Genomic DNA, 19,409 nt, shown 5'->3' with positions numbered 1-19,409 from the left:
CTCCCTGTATCTCCTGTCAATCAACTCCTCAGCATCCCAAATGATCTGATTTCACCCAGCTCCAGGACAGGGATGGCTTGGATCCCACTGTTATCAGACTCTTGAAAGGACCTCTCTTATGATCAGATGGGCTCTTGGCCTCACAATCTACTTTGTTATGATCTTACCCTTTATCATTTACCTGTACGAGCAGGACGGTTTGTTAATGCTGTATGGTGGGGTTTAAACTGGCATTGCAATGGGATGGAAACCAGAGCACCAGAACAGTTGGTGGAGAGTTTGTGAAGGCAGATGTTGGTAAGACCTCAGACAAAGTTAGGAATATAAAGGTTGAGCATGGAGTGACAAAATCGAAAAGGATGAATACAGGACTGAAGTTGCTGTGTCTGAATGTGCACAGTATTCAGAATAAGGTAGATAAACTTGCAGCTCAGATGCAGATGGGCAGGTATGATGTTGTAGGCATCACTGAATCATGGCTGAAAGATTCTAGCTGGGAGCTTAATGTCCAATGACACACGTTGTATCAAAAAATAGGCTGGAAGGCAGAGGGGGCTGTGTTGCTCTGTTGGTAAAAAATTAAATCAAATCATTCAAAAGAGGTATCATATGACTTTGGGTCTGAAGCTATTGAATCATTGTGGATAGAGCTAAGGAACTGCAAGAGTAAAAAGACCCTGATGGGAGTATACAAACCCCCAAACAGTAGTAAGGATGTTGCCTACAAATTACAATGGGTGATAGAAAATGAATGACAAAAGGGCAATGTTACAACAGTCATGGGGGACTTCATTATGCAGGTAGATTGGGAAATTCAGGTTGGTGCTGGATTACTCAAGGGGGAGTTTCTAGAATGCCTATAAGGTAGCATGTTAGAGCAGCTTGTGGTTGAGCCCACTTGAGGATCGGTTATTTTGGATTGGGTGTTATGCAATGAGCCAGCATCAATGACAGAGCTTAAGGTAAAAGTACCCTCAAGGGAAAGTGATCATAATATGATTGAATTCACCTTGAAATTTGAGAAGGAGAAGCTAAAGTCAGATGTGTCAGTATTACGGTTGAGTAAAGTGAATTACAGAGCCATGAGAGGGGAGTTGGCCGAATTGGTTAGAAAGGAACACTGACAAGGATGACAGCAAAGCTGGAAGTTTTGGAAGCAATTCGGAAGGCACAGGATATATAAAGAGGAAGAGGTATTCCAAAGGAAAGATGACACAACTATGGCTAACAAGAGAAGTCAAAGCCAACAGAAAAGCCAAAGAGGTTAATAAATCACCTGAATAAGTTCGTATACACCCTAGGTTTCTGAAAGAGGTGGCTGAAGAGATCGTGGAGGCATTAGTAATGACCTTTCAAGAATCACTAGATTCTGGAATGGTTCTGGAAGACTGGAAAGTTGCAAATGTCACTACACTCTTGAAGAAGGGAGAAAGACAGAAGAAAGGAAATTAGAGGCCTTTTAGTCCGACCTCAGTGGTTGGGAAGATGTTGGAGATGATTATTAAGGGTGAGGTCTCAGGGTACTTGGAGGCACATGACACAACAGGCCGTAGTCAGCATGGTTTCCTCCAGAGAAAATCTGGCCTGACAAATGTGTTAGAATTCTTTGAAGGAGTACAATCGGGATAGGCAAAGGAGAATCAATTGATTTGTGTACTTGGGTTTATAGAAGGTCTCTGACAAGGTGCCACACATGAGGCTGCTTAACAAGCTACGAGACCATGGTATTACAGGAAAGATTCTAGCATAGATAAAGCAGTGGCTGGTTGGCAGGAGGCAAAGAGTGAGAATAAAAGGAGCCTTTTCTGACTGGCTGTCGGTGACTAGTAGTGTTCCACGGGGGTCTGTGTTAGGACTGATTCTTTTTACTTTATATGTCAATGATGTGGATGATGGAATTGATGGCTTTGTTGCAAAGTTTGCAGACAATATGAAGATAGCAGGAGAGGCAAGTAGTTTTAAGGAAGTAGAGAAGCTACAGGAGGACAAAAATGGTTAGGAGAATGGACAAAGAAATGGCAAGTTGGGAAATGTGTGGTAATGTAATTTGGTAGAAGAAATGAAAGAGCTGACTACTTTTTAAATGGAGAAAAAATACAAAAAACTGAGGTGAAGAGGGACTTAAAAGTCCTTGTGCAGGATTCCCTAATGGTTAATTTGAAGTTTGAGTCTGTGATGAGGAAGGCAAATGAGATGTTAGCAATAATTTCAGGAGGATTAGAATATTAAAGCAAGGATGTAATGCTGAGACTTTATAAAGCACTGGTGAGGCCTTACTTGGAGTATTGTGAGCAGGTTTGGGCTTGTTGTCTTCGAAAGGATGTGCTAAAATTAGAGCGGGTTCAAAGGAGGTTCATGAATATGATTCCAGATTGACTGGCTTGTCATATGAAGAGTGTCTGAGGCCTCTGGGCCTGTATTCACTAGAATTCAGAAGAATGAGGGGTGACCTCATTGAAACCTACTGAATGGTGAAAGGCTTTGGTAGAGAGGATGTTTCCTATGGTGGGAGAGTCTAAGACCAGAGGACACAGCCTCAGAATGGAGGGGCATCCTTTTAGAACAGAGAGGAGGAGGAATTTCTTTAGCCAGAGAGTGGTGAATCTGTGGAATTTTTTATGTATTTATGTCTTTATGTATATTTAAGGCAGAGGTTAATAAATTCTTGATTGGTTAGGGCATGAAAGGATACAAAGAGAAGGCAAAAGACTAGGGCTGAGGGGAAAATTGGATCAGCAATGACGAAATGACAAAGCAGACTTGATGGGCCAAGTAGCCTAATTCTGCTCCTACATCTTATGGTCTTAGGGTTTGTACTGCACTTTATTGGTAGCTTTTACATTTTGTTTTGCATTGTTATTCTTTTTCCTTATTCTGGATCAATACAATGTGTAATGATTTAATCAGTATTGATGATAACCAAGAGAAGTCTTTCACTGTATCTTGGTACATGTAACAATCATAAGCCAATACCAATACCAATATTCCACTTTCTGTAGCATATATTCTGTGTGTATACCATTGAGAATGAGTGTTACTTTCAACAAGAAAATTTATGTTATATACCTTTTTTTTGGAGAGAATGTGTACTGTTAAAAGAGATGGAAAAAAACAGAGAGGTAAAAACCTTTACAGCCAGAGGGCTCAGCGATGGGGACACTTTGGCAGAAAGGTTTGCAGCTGCGGACAAGAGAGGGGCATGAACTGTTTATTGACGCTGGAGCATAAATTGGCGGGGCGAGGGGGAGCATAATGCTGCAAGTTGTGGAAAAGTTGTACCATGTCCATAGAAAAGAAAACAGGAGGATGTTTAAATTTAATATGGATCAAGGCACAGGCAGCTGTATTAGCACAGAAAATTAACTTCATCCCGCATGTTTTAATTGTTGGGAAAAAAAAACAAACCACACTTGTTTTTGTTTCTATTTTATTGCTTGCTGAATACATCTTTCATTCATAAATTCTGGAACTCAAGCCAATCAAACAGCCCATGTGGAAAGGGAAACCATTTAAAAAGTGAAAAAGAAATGTTAACTGTTTTTTTTTTGTTGTGCGGATGCTGCCTGACTGATTGAGTTCTTCTGGCATTTCTGTTTGTGTTTCATACTCCAGTGTGTGGAGTTTTAGTTCGTTCTTATCACTCATTCCTTTATTTCTCTGACTGTAAATGAAAGTAATCCAATTTGCAGTTGGGTTGCATTCTCCACACTTTAATGAGAGTTGGTGATATAAACTGCGGCCTGTCTGCTCAAACCTGCCACAAATCTTCTTTAGAGGCTACCTCACAGTGTAAGATTGACCATCAGCCAGACTCAGGAGCCCACCAAACATCCGTGGACAATTGTCAGCATAATCATAGATTCAGCATTGAGAAGGAATAAATATCCTTGGAATATGTAGCAAAGATTTATGACATCACTATAATATCTAAGAAAATTAGGTTAATATCATAAAGAAACATTAGAAACGTGTTTTGTTCTGATTGGAAGATCATCCTCACTTGCTCCCCATTCACATTCTCTTTGCTAAAGCCTGCTTCAAGTGCACTGTAACAGGGATCATGTTTCCTTTAGATGATGTCATTGTTCAGGCTCTGGTCCAGCTCTTGCAGCTCTCTCCAATATCAATAAAAGCTGCTGCATCACACATTATAATCAGAGTACTTAGCCATTCCCTCCGGAACGCCGCAGAGCTCAGAGTGCTACATCAAAATCTATGGCACAGTTTACAGATTTATTTTTCTTTTAAGCGTTTGTGGAACATTTTCATCTAAATACTCTTCTTTGCTGTTATTCATTAATCTTCCATGGACTTAATGCACTAAAAGGTCACTCTTCAAACTTTACAGTTCACTTTAAGTACTAAATATACAAATACAAGAAGACTTCATTCTGCTGAGATGATTAAAAGCTGACTTTTCCTGAGGTAACAAAGAATTATTCATAAACTGTCAAGGCCGTATTGCATACATAGATATGGATCAGCATTCATTCTATCTAGGAGTTTGGTAGCTATTCAAAAATGGGTAATATACCAAGAGAGATTTTTTACCTTCTTTATGTCAACTTGAAGCTCATTAAGGTGTGATCTGTGTCAAAACGATTTTGCCATTGTCATTAATTATAAAATTAAAGAGTGAACAATGTGAACTAACACTGCAGAAACCCATGGTAGCACACTTATATCTGAGCCAGGTTGACCGCAGCCGGAGATTTTAGTCTCTAAATCAGGTTTAGATCTCTGTGCAGTGTGAAGGCAGTGGTGATTTTCTGGACTGCTGCTTTTAGGTAAGATGTTAAATCAATGGCCCATTCCAGCTTCTTATTTGAGTTTAAAAGACTATATGGTGATTTTCAGAATCATATAGAGTTGTTCTTCCTAGTGCTTCAGATAGCATTTATTTCTCAACTTTTAGAAATATAAGATATTTATCCAGCTATTATCAAAATGTGAAATAGTTTGCTATAAGGCAAAGCTAAATGTCAAAAAGTTATATAATTGGATGTAAAGTAATTTGGGATGCTCTAAGACTGAAATATTGGCTGTACCATTGATATGAGAGAGTGAGAGAGAGAGTGAGAGAGAGGGAGAGGCGGAGAGAGAGGAGGGGGGAGAGAGAGAGGGAGAGAGGGAGAGTGGGGAGAGAGAGTGAGCGGGGGGAGAGAGAGAGAGAGAGAGAGAGAGAGAGAGAGAGAGAGAGAGAGAGAGAGAGAGAGCAGGAGAGAGAGAGAGAGAGAGAAAGAGAGAGCGAGCCAGACAGAGGGAGGGAGAGAGAGCCAGACAGAGAGAGATAGAGAGAGAGAGAGAACAAACATCACCGATAGTCTGTCCTGGTCATATCATGTAAATGTACGATCAAGAAAGTGCACCAGTGCCCCTGCTTCCTCCAGAACTCTTGACTTGGCAACCTACCCCATATGCCCTTGTATCTTCGTGTCTGCCTGCACAGCACTTTGCAATTGTAACACTTTACAATGTGTTATTCCTTTTTCTTGTACTTCCTCAAATGCACTGATATGATGAAGTGATCTGTGTGTTGGATATTCACTGTCCTGGGCTAGGAGGTGGACTTTGCTTTTTTGCCAAGCTCAGCTTTCTAAGCACAGCATCTTACACTTCTAAAGATCAAGACATTGGTTTTGAATGAGTTAAATTTCCAACTGATATTCTTTGGTTGGCTGCTTAATGTAAATGGGAGTCTGTTTTCAGTTTATGAAACTGGCAAACAATATCAGTTTGAAGTCAAAAAGATTGCTTTGTGAGCAAGCACTGTTTAGAGACATAGACTTGCTGGCTCATAGCACCTCGTCTAACTGCAGAAGAGATGCAGTACAAGATAATGGGTATGTTAATTTGGTTTGTTTCAAATTGGACAAAGGTGGATTACAAACAAGAGAAAATCTGCAGATGTTGGAAATCAAGGTAATACACACAAAATTTTGGAGGAACTCAGCAGGCCAGGCAGCATTTATGGAAAAGAGTAAAGAGCTGACATTTCAGGCCAGAAACCTTTGTCAGGACTGGAAAAAAGAGATAAAAAGTCAGTGGAAGAAGTCTGGGGGAGGAGAGGAAGAAGTACAAGGTGATAGGTGAAACTGCGAGAGGGGGAGGGGGAGGGGGTGAAGTAAAGAGCTGGGAAGTTGATCGGTCAAAGAGAAAAAGGGCTGGAGAAGGGGAAATCTGATAGGAGAGGACAGAAGACCATGGAAGAAAGGGAAGGGAGAGGAGTATCAGAGGGCGGTGATAAGCAGGTAAGGAGATAAGGAGAGAGAAGGAAATGGGAATGGGGAATGATGAAGGAGGAGGGGGGTTGTCAATTACTAGAAGTTAGAGAAGTCAATGTTCATGCCATCAGGTTGGAGGCTACCCAGACAGAATATAAGGTATTACTCCTCCAACCTGAGTGTGACCTCATCGGGGCAGTTGAGGAGGCCATGGACTGACATGTCGGAATGGGAATGGGAAGTAGAATTGAAATGGGCAGCCACCGGGAGATCCAGAAAGTCAGCTTCACAGCATTAATTGTGGGTACCTGGGATCACTGTCTCCAGGAGTTCTTACACTGCTTGTGTTAAAAGGTTTCTGAAAAAAACAATACATGTGTGTGAAGTCACCCAAGTGGCAGAGAAATAGTATAATTGTAGACAGCAGTTCGAGCTTTTTGAGAATGGTCCAGGAAAATCAAGAAGAATGGCGGGAACACGGGGTGAACCAGAATCCATTCCTCTGCCTTCGATTTTGGCGATGGACAGCTGGTTGATCTGTGGCTCGTGGGTATGTCTTTTTAGCTTATAGGAATTGTATCAGTGTTTTGGAAATCCTTTGTATTTTAAAAGTGGTTTGTAATTTGGAAATCTTTTATAAGATTGAAATCCTCTGTGAGTTTTAAATGTGTGTTATGAATGATATTCGAATTTAATTATGCATAACTAAAAATAAAGGAAAAGTGTTTAAACGCTTTGTTAGCTGCAAGTATCTTCTCCTTGGTCGGGAAGGGAGACCCACCACACAATATTCAGTGTACTTGCCATGCAGGAGAAACAGGGAAGTGAACTTGTCGTTGAAGGTTGGATAGTTACAGTGAGGTACCTGTGGCCATTTGTATTGGATCAGGCTTAATGTCTTCGTTTACCCAATATAATCGCATCTGTATGTATGGTATGGAAAAGAAAGTTTTTCACTGTTTCTCAGTACATACAACAATAACAAAGCAATTTACCAATTTTCTAATTCTAGCATTTGCTTTTCAGCCTTCATGTCCCTTGAATTAAAGAGTTGATTAACAATCAAACTACATTGGTGATCTGAAGTAACAAATCTACATGAACAGGTAAGAATTGCGTAATTTCCTCCCAGAAGGATATTGGTGAAACAGAGGGGATTTCACTGGTCACCTTTACTGAGTATTGTTTTAAAGTTCAATAATTATTTAATTTCTTTAATTAAAAAATCTCAACTGCTATGAAGGGATAAAAACTCAGTTTTCAGATTCAATTATCCAAAATGCTTGTTGCAAACCAAACAATGTAACTACTGTGCTACTCTGCCCTGCTAAGCCAATCAATTAACAAATGCATCACACTTCCCCTGTGCGTTATTTCTATAAGGGTACTATGGAATGATTACCTAAAGCCAAAAGACCATAAGACATAAAGCAGAATTAGGCCATTTGGTCCATTGAGTCTGTCCTGTCATTCTAAGTTCACAGTAAATTTATTATCAAAGTACATATACTGTACAACCCTGAGATTTGTTTCCTTGCGGGCATACTCAGTAATGCCAGTAAACATAACAGAATCAATGGAAGACCACACCCGACAGGGTGGACAGCCAAAGTGCAAAAGGCAACAAAATGCAAATAGCAAACAACAAACAAAAAAAATGAAGTAATAATAACAAATAAATAAGCAGTAAATATAGAGAACATTCAATTATGTCTGATTTATTTTCCCTCTCAACCCCTTTCTTCTGCCTTCTCCCTATAACTTTTGACGCCCTTACTGAACAAGAATCTATCAACCTTTGCATTAGATATACGCAGTGATTATAGCCAAAGTAGCCTACGTGGTTTATGCATAAATCAAGGAAGTTATATTCTGAATATTTCACAAATATTTTTTTGAAACTGTACAATCTATTCAATCCAATCAAGTAATAGAACGTTGGTAAATAAGCACTCAAAGATACATTATGTGTAGTTATTAGCTGAGCTATGTCTGAATTGGGTTGTAGGGATGCAGATTTGTACAGTAATTAATGGGTGGTGTTGTAAAGAGGGGTTCCATTTCATAGAATATGATACCAGTACTCGGACAACAAAGAGCTGCACCATTAGGTTGGGCACAGCCTATATCTGAATCACTGTATAGATAGAATCCAGACTGGGAGATGATCGTGGAGCAAGGGCCTGAGGATGTCAGCCTTAAGGTGTAAGCAGTAATCGGTGGGGTGAAGAGCCAGTGAGTTGAACACTGTGAAGAAGTGAAGTGACATTGGAGTAAGTTATGGAGATGATTGACGGGGTCTGTGAGAGGTAGATATTATAGGGAGGTAAAGCGGCACCAGTTGCTTTCTGCATAGTGCTCAATATTCACTTTGAATTCAGTGACCTCTGCATGGATTTGTAGAAGACCTGAAATGAATATCTGGAAGGGTACTCATTTGTACTTGGTTCAGTTTGTGTAGAACTGGTTGCTCATGTCTTAAGTTTCAGTGGTTGGATATTCACGATGCAAGCATTTGAACCAGTGATGAAGTTGAACTGCTTTTAGTCAACCACAGTAATAAGAAACTTCAAGAAAAAGAAGGCGTGGGTTGGAAAATAGTTTCTAATGTATTACTCAACTCGCTTTAAAATTGTAATTTCTGTCAAGGTTAAGAGGATAAATTTTCTGCTCTAGATATGTAACTATTTCATAACATCTTTATTTTGCAATTCAATTAATATTTAAAAAACTTACAGTGTGTGAAGCTGCGATACTGATCAAAGATAACCTTGATTCTACTAAATATCAAGAGAGCAATTAACTGATTAATTTTATGGATTTAGCGTTGCAGCTGGATTATGTAAAAGAAGTCTATATCTATCTATCTATCTATCTATATATATATATATCTATCTATATATATATATATAAGATTAGACTTTAAGGATGAATTAGAAACTCTGAAATGTGTAAGAAGTATAAATGACCCATGAGAGAGTTGGGAATGGTGCAGATGGAATGGAACTGAAAGATCTGAAAAGCACTGGACAGAGACTTCCTTGAGTGGCTTCCTAATGGTTTTTCTAGAACTACAACCACTGGTGTTCTTCACTGCTGCTGCTTCTGGGGTTTGTGAGGACAAGAGTAAGGTGTCTGATGTCCATGAGTCTCTCAACATCGATACCGATGAATGTCTGTCTATGGATAAAAGATTTACCTTGACCATCAACTTTCATCTCAGTCCATGAACAGTGGGATAAAATGCAGGATCTTTTAGACAAGAAAGTTCTGCAGGCATCCAAATCACTTTCTTCTTGAGATCTGTGTAAGACCTTGTGATTGTCAATATCCTACCACTAATTCAACAAAGAGATAGCCAGTATTGCAATGACTTCCCTTAAATTAAGGGAATTACATGGGGCTTTCATATGATCTTGAAACATCCCAATGAACAAATTTGTTGATATATTCAGGTTGAAAATTGAAGCATTTCCATTTCCCTATTAGATAACATAAAACAAGTACAGAACTTTTGCTACTTAGGAAGCTGGGTGACATCAGATGGCAGGTGCGACATGGACATCAAAAGAAGAATAGGGATGGCAAAGGACACCTTTACGAGAATGAAGAGTATACTGACCAGTACTAAACTAGGCATGACAACCCGCCTCAGAGTACTGAAATGTTACGTTTATCCAGTTATGTTATATGGCTCAGAATGTTGGACAATATCTAGTAACATGAGGAAACGAATTGAAGCAGCAGAGATGTGGTTTTTGAGGACGATGCAAAGAATATCATAGACGAAACGAATATCTAACGAGGATGTCATGAACAGAGCAAACACAAAAAGAGAAATAATGTATGAGATCATGAAAAGGCAAGGTAACTTCATTGGACATGTGATTAGGAAAGAAGAGTTAGAATGTACGGTAATTATGGGAAAGATTGAAGGGAAAAAAGCAAGAGGAAGACAAAAACAAATGATGATGGAGACAACAGCCAGGGAACTGGAAATGAATAGCAATGAATTGATCCACTTGACCCGAAACAGGAGTGGGCCATGGCAGTCAAAGCTCAAACCGGGCATGGCACTTGATGATGATGATGATTAGATAATACATTCCGTATCAATCAAACAGCTTTTGAGATCTGTATTCTTTCTATTCCAAAATGAGTGAAAGATGGATAGCCTAAGGTGGATATTTCTAAGGAGCAAAAGGACTTCTATGCACCAAGCTGAGCTGAATAGGCTTCCCTGGGGTGGCATTAATTTAAATACTTCTAGTATGCTCCCAGTGGTATTGTTGTATGTGCTGGGGAACTTCGCATCATCTGAATCATTACTTTCTACAGGTTTTTCAGCACTTTATATTTTCACTCAGAGGATGGTAAAACATTGGAGTTCACTATCGTGAAAGGTTTGTCATTGAATTCATTGAAAACAGATCAATTACTCTAGTCTTCGGAGGGGAGATTAAACCTTACTGTTTACTCTATCATTTTTGAAGTCATATACAGGCCAGGCCAAATTAGAAGGGCAGATCTACTATAGGTGAACATATAATTATAACAGCCTGGTCAAAATTACTGAAAATATATTTTTTCAGACATATTTAATGAAGTGATATAAATTTCCCAGCTGCTGTGGTAATAATCTTCTCTCAAACTGCATCTGATTAGGATACAAGCTGGGTTGTTGGTACTATGAAACTGCAGCTCTTCTAACTAAGTTACTGCACCATTTGCTATTACTAAAATTAGCATATTATCATAATTTCTGCCTCCTCATTATCGCGGTAATATTGAAAGTACATTACTTACTATATACCGTTGTTTCAACAGTCATGTTAGATAATTCTGGTAAACTTCCTGATGAGTCCTGAATTTCAGCAGGAAGATGCTTATCAGTTGTGACATTAATGTTCAAGCATCACGAAAGCTATACAAAGAGAGATATTTTTCTCCAAGACTATTTTTAACCTGCATGGGAAATAGTCATATACAATACCCATGCAATTTGAAAGGAAGGCTGCTCATTTATCATACTTTCTCAATCCCATGTGCCCTAATTTTATTCCAAAAACTTCTTGTATGGAATTTTTAAAAAAGGCCTTTTGAAAGTTCAAATAGAACACACCCACACATCCACTAGTTTCCTTTATCTATTCCACTGGTTACAGTTTCAGAAAGGCAACTTTTGCCCTTCACTAGTTGGACCTGAGAAGGTAGCTGTAACAGGCAAATGCTTGCTAATATGCATCTCAATGGGTTTCAATAGATAAGTTTAATGTCAGAGAAATGTATACAATATACATCCTGAAATTCTTTTTCTTCACAAACATCTACGGAACAATGAATGATAGTTAAGCGTTAGAACGCCAAATACCCCTCAGCTCCCTCTCCCACGCATAAGCAGCAGCAAAGCAACGACCCCACCCACCAGCAAAAAAAGCATCGGCACCCTCCACTGAGCACTCAAGCATGCAGCAAAACATCAATAAAGACACAGACTTTGTTGGCGCGTGGCCAAGTGGTTAAGGTGTTGGACTAGTGATCTGAAGGTTGCGAGTTCAAGCCTCAGCTGAGGCAACGTGTTGTGTCCTTGAGCAAGGCGCTTAACCACACATTGCTCCTGCATGTTTATAGCCCTGAGGTGGCAGTTGGTGCAGTATGGACAAGACAAGACAAGGTTACTCGTTCACCCGGCAATTCGACATCCCATAGGCTCTCTCCCTCCCTAATAATGGAAAAAGAGATGTCCCCATTTTACACAGAAGTTTCTCACTTTAGTTAACAAGGGAAATGAGACGTTGCTCTTCATTAAATGAAATGTCTAACAGAATAAAGACAGTAAACTTAAATTACACTATGTACATGGGGAGAGACTTCCAGGGCCATTGTCTTCAGGTTTAGTCTCCCTACCTTTGGAGAGGTGTACTTACAATAGAGAATATTCTTTAACAAATCCCCAGATTCATTTCCTAGATGAGTGGGTCGGGAAAGGGTGGCAACAGGAAATTATTCAGAATTTAGAAGAGTGAGAAGAATTTCATTGAAATTTAAAGCCACATATTAATGAGTTTAATGAGTTAATTTGTGAAACTGAGAAAATCCAGTCCAAACATTGATCTCTTGTTATAAGTTGACCTTTGAAGCAATAATAAAAAAAATGAGTTGTCCCACAATCCTAGCTTAGAGTAAGACAACGAACTCTGCATCCAATACAATTAATAAAACATGCTTCTGTTTTAAATTTATCCCTCCCTGGGTAGCTCTGTGATTCTTTTCAAATTAAAACCCCATTACAGTTCATTGCATTATTGATGTGCACTGCAAGATATTTCACGCTTTGCATTGCATTACAAAATAAATTAATAAACCACATTTAAGACTACTTCTGTGTATTGTCCATCAGAATAATAATGAAGTAATTAATTTTAAAACAATGGTGTTGTTTCTCTGTTTCTTCATCGATCCTTTCTTTCTTCCTCAAATGTTTATCCGATCATTGAGGTGACTTTTGTTTTCCATCACGTGGAACCAACATTTCTAATTCACCATTACTTCTGGCCCAGGGATCATAGATCAAAACCAATTGAAGAAATGTAATGAAATCTAAGTAAAGAGTAAAACAGAAGGGGAATTTTCAGCTTGATTTTGAGTTCCTGCCTTCTTAATCAAACTGCTGGGAATAATGCCCCATTTGGTTTTCTCTTTAGCTGACTTTTCAGTAAAATCCAAAGAACCATGATGATATGTGGAAGTAGCATCAAGTAGAATTGTTCTTTGAACAGTGATATGCAAGTTATAATTTCAACCATTAGATCCACCACAGACCCCCAAAAAGAGTGTTAATTGGAAGTCAGTGTCCTCTTCAATCTCTTCACCACAATATGTCACACCTCCAACAGGATCCCTGTTGGCGCAGAGCAAATTTGAAGGATAAGCAGGAACCTTTTCAAATTTCACCTCTTCCACCCATGAGCCAAGATCAATCTTACATTTGTCTTTGAGCTGCAGTACATACAGTAGACCACTGTGTAAATTCACATTTGGGTATTAAGCTCCAACTTATTATTGACTTGTGTTTGTCACTGACTATGAAAAAACGGCCCTTACTTTGAACATCATAAACATAGCAGAGGAACAGGCCCTACAGCTTGCAATGTCAAGCTGAACTAATTACATTGACACCAAAGCCTAACTAAACTAATCCCTTCTGTTTACACAAGGTCCATATCCTTCTAGTTCATGCACATTCATGTGTCTTGATAAAAGTCACAATTATCTTTGCCTCCATCATCACCCCTAGCAGTGCAATCCAGACATCCGCACTCTCTGTAAAAATAAACTTGCCCTGCATATCTCCTTTGAACTTATCCCCTTCCATTTTAAATACATGCCCAGTAGTATGAGACATTTCAAGCACTGGAAAAAGATGCTATCTGTCCACTCTGTCGATGCCTCTGATAATCTTATAAGCCTCCCTGAGATTGCCTCTCACCCTCTGCGCTCCAGAGTAAACAAGCTAAGTTTGGCCTACGTCTCCTAACAGCACATTCCCTCCAACCCATACAGTATTCTGTTAAACTTGCACCCTCTCCAAAGCCTCAACATCCTTCTTTTAATGGGGCAATCAGAACTGCATCTAACACTTCAGATGTGGTGTAACTAGAGTTTTATAAAGCTGCAACGTAACTTCCTGACTTTTAATTCTTCAACTAATACTATCGAGCATGTTATGGCCACATCCTGGTTCCATGTACTGATCCATCTTGAAGTTCATCAACCTTATCCATAATACTTCCAGTATAAAAATACACACACTTCCTCTCATTACGCCTCTTACTTTGCTCCTGCCTGTTCTTCATGGTCACAACATCTACCTTCCTCTCAATTCCTCCACTTTCTGAGCTAGTGTTCCGGTTCCCCTTCCCCTGCCAAACTAATTCAAATTCTTCTAAATAACACTAGCGAATCTCCTGGCTGGGATATTAGTTTCTCTGCAGATAAGGTCACCCCTGTGGCCCAGTAACCTGAAATCTTGCACCATGCAGCAGGTCCTTAGCCACTCATTCGTCTGTTCTGTCCTTCTATTGCTGCCCTGACTAGCACGTGGCACTGGGGGTAATTCAGAGATTACTCCCTTCAAGGTCTTGCTTTCTTAACTCCATATACACTGCGCACCGCACATCTATAAAACAGGAGTCCTCTCCTTTCCTGCTCCTGCTACAAAATACTGCCCATGATGATAATGTTCCTTGAAGAGGCCCTGGAAAAGCCAGATCACTTTCTGAAGTTTATGAGCCATCTCTTAGCAGAGACAGGCATCACTCTCCAATGTACGAGCAATATCTTTGTCTCTGTAAGGAAGGGAGTGTCAAGAGATCAAGACCTCAGTCCCTGCAGAAAGAATATGGCCAGACAGTGCTGAATGCTGCCTTCCTGTATGCTCAGAAGACATAGGATATCCATCATATGCATCTCAAAGCACTGGAGAGAGATGAACTTTCAAATCTTTGACGGGGCTCAACAGATTGCAGGATGAGGGAAGGCACTTCGGATGGAGATAACAAGATATTTCTTCACACAGAAGGTGATGAACTTGTGGAATTTTTTACCACAGAATTCTGCAGAGGCCAAGTTGCTGAATATATTTAAGAAGACGATGAAAGCTCTTTTGACATAAGTTATTGATGGGTTCAATGAAGCTGTGGGAATGTGATATTGCATTGAACAATGGTAAAGACTCAAAGGGACAAAGGACCTATTTCCCATCCTATTGTCTTGTTTCTATGTACCATCAAATCTGCCTCCACAGATTCCCCTAAATGCCCTGGCACAGTAAACAAATCAATGTTTCTTGACACGACGTGTAGATAAGCCTACAAGAGAAGAGGCTGTACTTGATCTGGTGTTGGGAAATGAACCTGGTCAGGTGTCAGATCTCTCAGTGGGAGAGCATTTTGGAGATAGTAATCACAGTTCTATCTCCTTTACCATAGCACTGGAGAGTGATAGGAACAGACAAGTTTAGAAAACATTTAATTGGAGTAAGGGGAAATATCAGGCTATCAGTCAGGAACTTGGAAGCATAAATTGGAAATAGATGTTCTCAGGGAAAGGTACAGAAGAAATGTGGCAAATGTTCAGGGGATGTTTGCGTGGCATTCTGCATTGGTATGTTCCAATGAGACAGGGAAAGGATGTTAGGGTAGAGGAACCGTGGTGTACAAAGGCTGTTGTAAATCTAGTCAAGAAGAAAAGAAGAGCTTACGAAAGGTTCAAAAAACTAGGTAATGATAGAGATCCAGAAGAATATAAGGCTAGCAGGAAGGAGTTTAAGAAGGAAATTAAGAGAGCCAGAAGGGGCCATAAGAAGGCCTTGGTGGACAGGATTAAGGTAAACACCAAGGCATTCTACAAGTATGTGAAGAGCAAGAGGATAAGACGTGAGAGAATAGGACCAATCAAGTGTGACAGTGGAGAAGTGTGTATGGAACCGGAAGCGATAGCAGAGTTACTTAATGAAGACTTTGCTTCAGTATTCACTACGGAAAAGGATCTTGGCAATTGCAGGAATGACTTGCAGCAGACTGAAAAGCTTGAGCTTGTAGATATTAAGGAAGAGGATGTGCTGGAGCTTTTGGAAGGCATCAAGTTAGATAAGTCACCAGGACCAGATGAGATGTACCCCAGGCTACTGTGGGAGGCGAGGGAGGAGATTGCTAAGCCTCTGGCAATGATCTTTGCATCATCAATGGGGATGGGAGAGGCACTGGCTGATTGGAGGGTTGCAGATGTTGTTCCTTTATTCAAGAAAGGGAATAAAGATAGCGCAGGAAATTATAGACCGGTGAGTCTTACTTCAGTGGTTGGTAAGTTGATGGAGAAGATACTGATAGGCAGGATTCATAAACACTTGGAGAGGCATAATATGATTAGGAATAGTCAGCATGGCTTTGTGAAAGGCAGGTCGTGCCTTACGAGCCTGATTGAATTTTTTGAGGATGTGGCTAAACACATTGATGAAGGTAGAGCAGTAGATGTAGTGTACAGTATATAGATTTCAGCAAGGCACTTGATAAGACATTCCATGCAAGGCTTATTGAGAAAGTAAGGAAGCATGGGATCCAAGGAGACATTGCTTTGTGGATGCAGAACTGGCTTGCCCACAGAAGGCAAAGAGTATTTGTAGACGGCTCATATTCTGCATGGAGGTCGGTGACAAATGGTATGCCTCAGGGATCTGTTGGGAGATCGCTACTCTTCGTGAGTTTTATAAATGACCTGGATGAGGAAGTGGAGGGTCGGGTTAATAAATCTGCTGATGACACAAAGGTTGGGGGTGTTGTGGATAGTATGGACCGCTGTCAGAGGTTACAGCGCGACATTGATAGGATGCAAATTTGAGCTGAGAATTGGAGTTCAACCCAGGTAAGTGTGAGGTGGTTCATTTTGGTAGGTCAAAGATGATGGCAGAATATCGTATAAATGGTAAGACCCTTGGCAGTGTGGAGGATCAGAGGGGTCTTGGGGTCCGAGTCCATAGGACTCTCAAAGCTGCTGCGCAGGTTGACCCTGTGGTTAAGAAGGCATATGGTGCATTGCCCTTCATCAATCGTGGGATTGAGTTTAAGAGTCGAGAGATAATGTTGCAGCTATGTAGGACCCTGGTCAGACTCCACTTGGAGTACTGTGCTCAATTCTGGTCGCCTCACTACAGGAAGGATGTGGAAAACATAGGAAGTGTTCAGTGGAGATTAGCAAGGATGTTGTCTGGATTGGGAAACATGCCCTATGAAAATAGGTTGAGTGAACTCGGCCTTTTCTCCTTGGAGTGACGAAAGATGAGAGGTGACCTGATAGAGGTGTATAAGATAATGAGAAGCATTGATCTTGTGCATAGTCAGAGGCTTTTTCACAGGGCTGAAATGGCTAGCACGAGAGGGCACAGTTTTAAGGTGCTTGGAAGTAGGTACAGAAGAGATGTCAGGGATAAGTTTTTTTACGCAGAGTGGTGAGTGCGTGGAATGGGCTGCATGCGACGGTGGTGGAGGCGGATACATAGGGTCCTTTCAGAGACTCCTGGATAAGTACATGGAGCTTAGAAAAATAGAGGGCTATGGGTAACCCTAGGTAATTTCTCAGGTAAGGACATGTTCGGCACAGCTTTTGGGCCTAAGGGCCTATATTGTGCTGAAGGTTTCCTATGTTTCTATATTTCTAATGTCACTATTCTCTTCCAGGCTAAAGCTTGAAACCTTGAGGCTGTAATTACCTACAGCCGGTTCTGATGGATGAGTCACAGAGCTTACACGGCTGACACCAGACTACCAAAGCAGGCTTCAAGGATCTCCTTGAAAAAAATATAACTGACTCATGGAAATTACCCCACTCAGATGGAGAAGAACCATTAACTAAGCCACGAAGACCTTGAGAACCTTTGAAAGGAGCATGTAGAAGCAAAGTAAACATAGAGGCTAAGATGTCCCAAGCATCCTACCTTCCTGCCCCATTAAATATCTCCTTCCTCATTGGTGACAAAGTCTGCTAACTTCATGTAAGCTGACTCAGCTATCATAGAGCTGGAGTAGAAGTATTTCACTCCTGACCTCAAGGGAGCCATTTGGGATTAGGGGTGATACTTAATCAGAAATTGACCCTGGAAAGCACAAATGTAAGCCTGGACTAACCATGCTCCGAGCCAATGTAATTTTAGAAAATAATTCACCTCTGTGGCAATGACAAACATGTAAATTATGTAAACTTGAACACACATGGCAGTTCATTTCAACTTTAGGCAATAGCATTATTTGTCTCAGTCCACCTGAGTACCTCTTCCAAAACTGAACAACTTGCTTAATGGAAACCTGGAAGTGAGCCAGGAGGGGCAAAATAAAGCTGCAAGTGGAAGTTCAAAATATAACTAACAAAATAAATAAGCAGTAAATACAAAGGCAAACAAGGAAGGTCAGAGTATAGAAACATTTTAAAAGGTTGCATGTGAGAGAACTGTTACTGAGCACCACAAGTACTGTCACAGAAGGATGAAATGAGAGCAGAAAAAGAAGTAAATGGGTATGATCCATGAGTATGATGGGAATTAAATATCCTGCGATATTCGGCCTTAGGAAGGACAGAAAAGGAAAAGGTGGGTGGAAGTTACAATATACAGGATAAATCCTTGTATAAATATGAAATGGATTTCTCTTTCAAATGGTTAATAAGGAATGGCAGAAGAAATAATCACACACAAAATGCTGAATGAAGTCAGCAGGTCAGGCAGCATCTGTGGAAATAAATAAGTGGTCGATGTTTGAGCTGAGACCCTTTTTCAGGACTTAGAGAAAACAGGAATCTGATCACAGTAAGGAAAATATGCAAATTGAAGATGAAGGATATAACATCAAAACAGAAAATAATATAATTGACCAGAGTCAATATGGATTTATGAGAAGAAAGTGAAGTTTGACTGATGTGTTGAAGTTCTTCAATATGTATCCAGCAGCACAGATGTGATAAAATGAGTAAAAAGTGGTATATTTAAGAGCAGGGGTTCCCAGCCTGGCGTCTACAGATTCCTTGCTTAATGGCATTGGCCGATGGCATAAAGAAGGTTGGGAATCCCTGATTGTGAGCTTTAACAGGCTTTCAAGCAGGATATTATTGAAAGAGTTTTGATCAAATGAAGTTCAAGGTGGTTTACTAGCATGAATTTTTAAGGCTGGCTAACATATAGACAACAGAATGGAATAAACAGGTCCTTCTCAGATTGACAAGTTTTGATGGAGCAGAGAGAGAGGGCTCACCACCCGGGTCCCAAGCATGGGCTCTGCTGCAGAGCCTACGCGTACATGCGGGTGGGCTGTGGAACAGGTTTGGCAATCACATGTGTGAATATCCTTCTTAGTGTTTTGTTATAGTGGTATTTAGCTCCCTTCTTTTCACTCTGGTCTTGTTGAGACTTGACCAAAAGCACAGCAGCATTTACGCTCCCTGCTTACCCTCATCCTTGTCTGGGAAAGAAGACTACCATTTCCACTAATTCTGTCATGGAGCAGTATTCTTTTGGTACTTAGTTACTGCTTCCAGCTGTCGCGTTGGCATTGCTTTCAGTCTTAGAGTTTAGTTAATAGCCCTGTTGGCTGAGTAGTTATTGCTTTTCTTTTCCCTTAAATTTTGTATCTGTTCTCATTA

General features: G+C 40.3%; 1 long non-coding RNA gene across 1 annotated transcript; it reads left to right on the top strand.

Moving 5' to 3' along the window:
• Positions 1–4,190: 4,190 nt before the first annotated feature.
• Positions 4,191–17,828, top strand: LOC140211706 (uncharacterized). Its single transcript, XR_011889559.1, has 3 exons — positions 4,191–4,425; positions 7,251–7,330; positions 17,459–17,828. It is a non-coding gene; the product is annotated as an uncharacterized lncRNA (long non-coding RNA).
• The last annotated feature ends 1,581 nt before the right edge of the window (positions 17,829–19,409 follow it).

Source organism: Mobula birostris, chromosome 17 (genome assembly GCF_030028105.1).
Source record: "Mobula birostris isolate sMobBir1 chromosome 17, sMobBir1.hap1, whole genome shotgun sequence".
Classification (NCBI taxonomy): domain Eukaryota; kingdom Metazoa; phylum Chordata; class Chondrichthyes; order Myliobatiformes; family Myliobatidae; genus Mobula; species Mobula birostris.
This window is presented reverse-complemented; position numbering and strand designations above follow the sequence as displayed.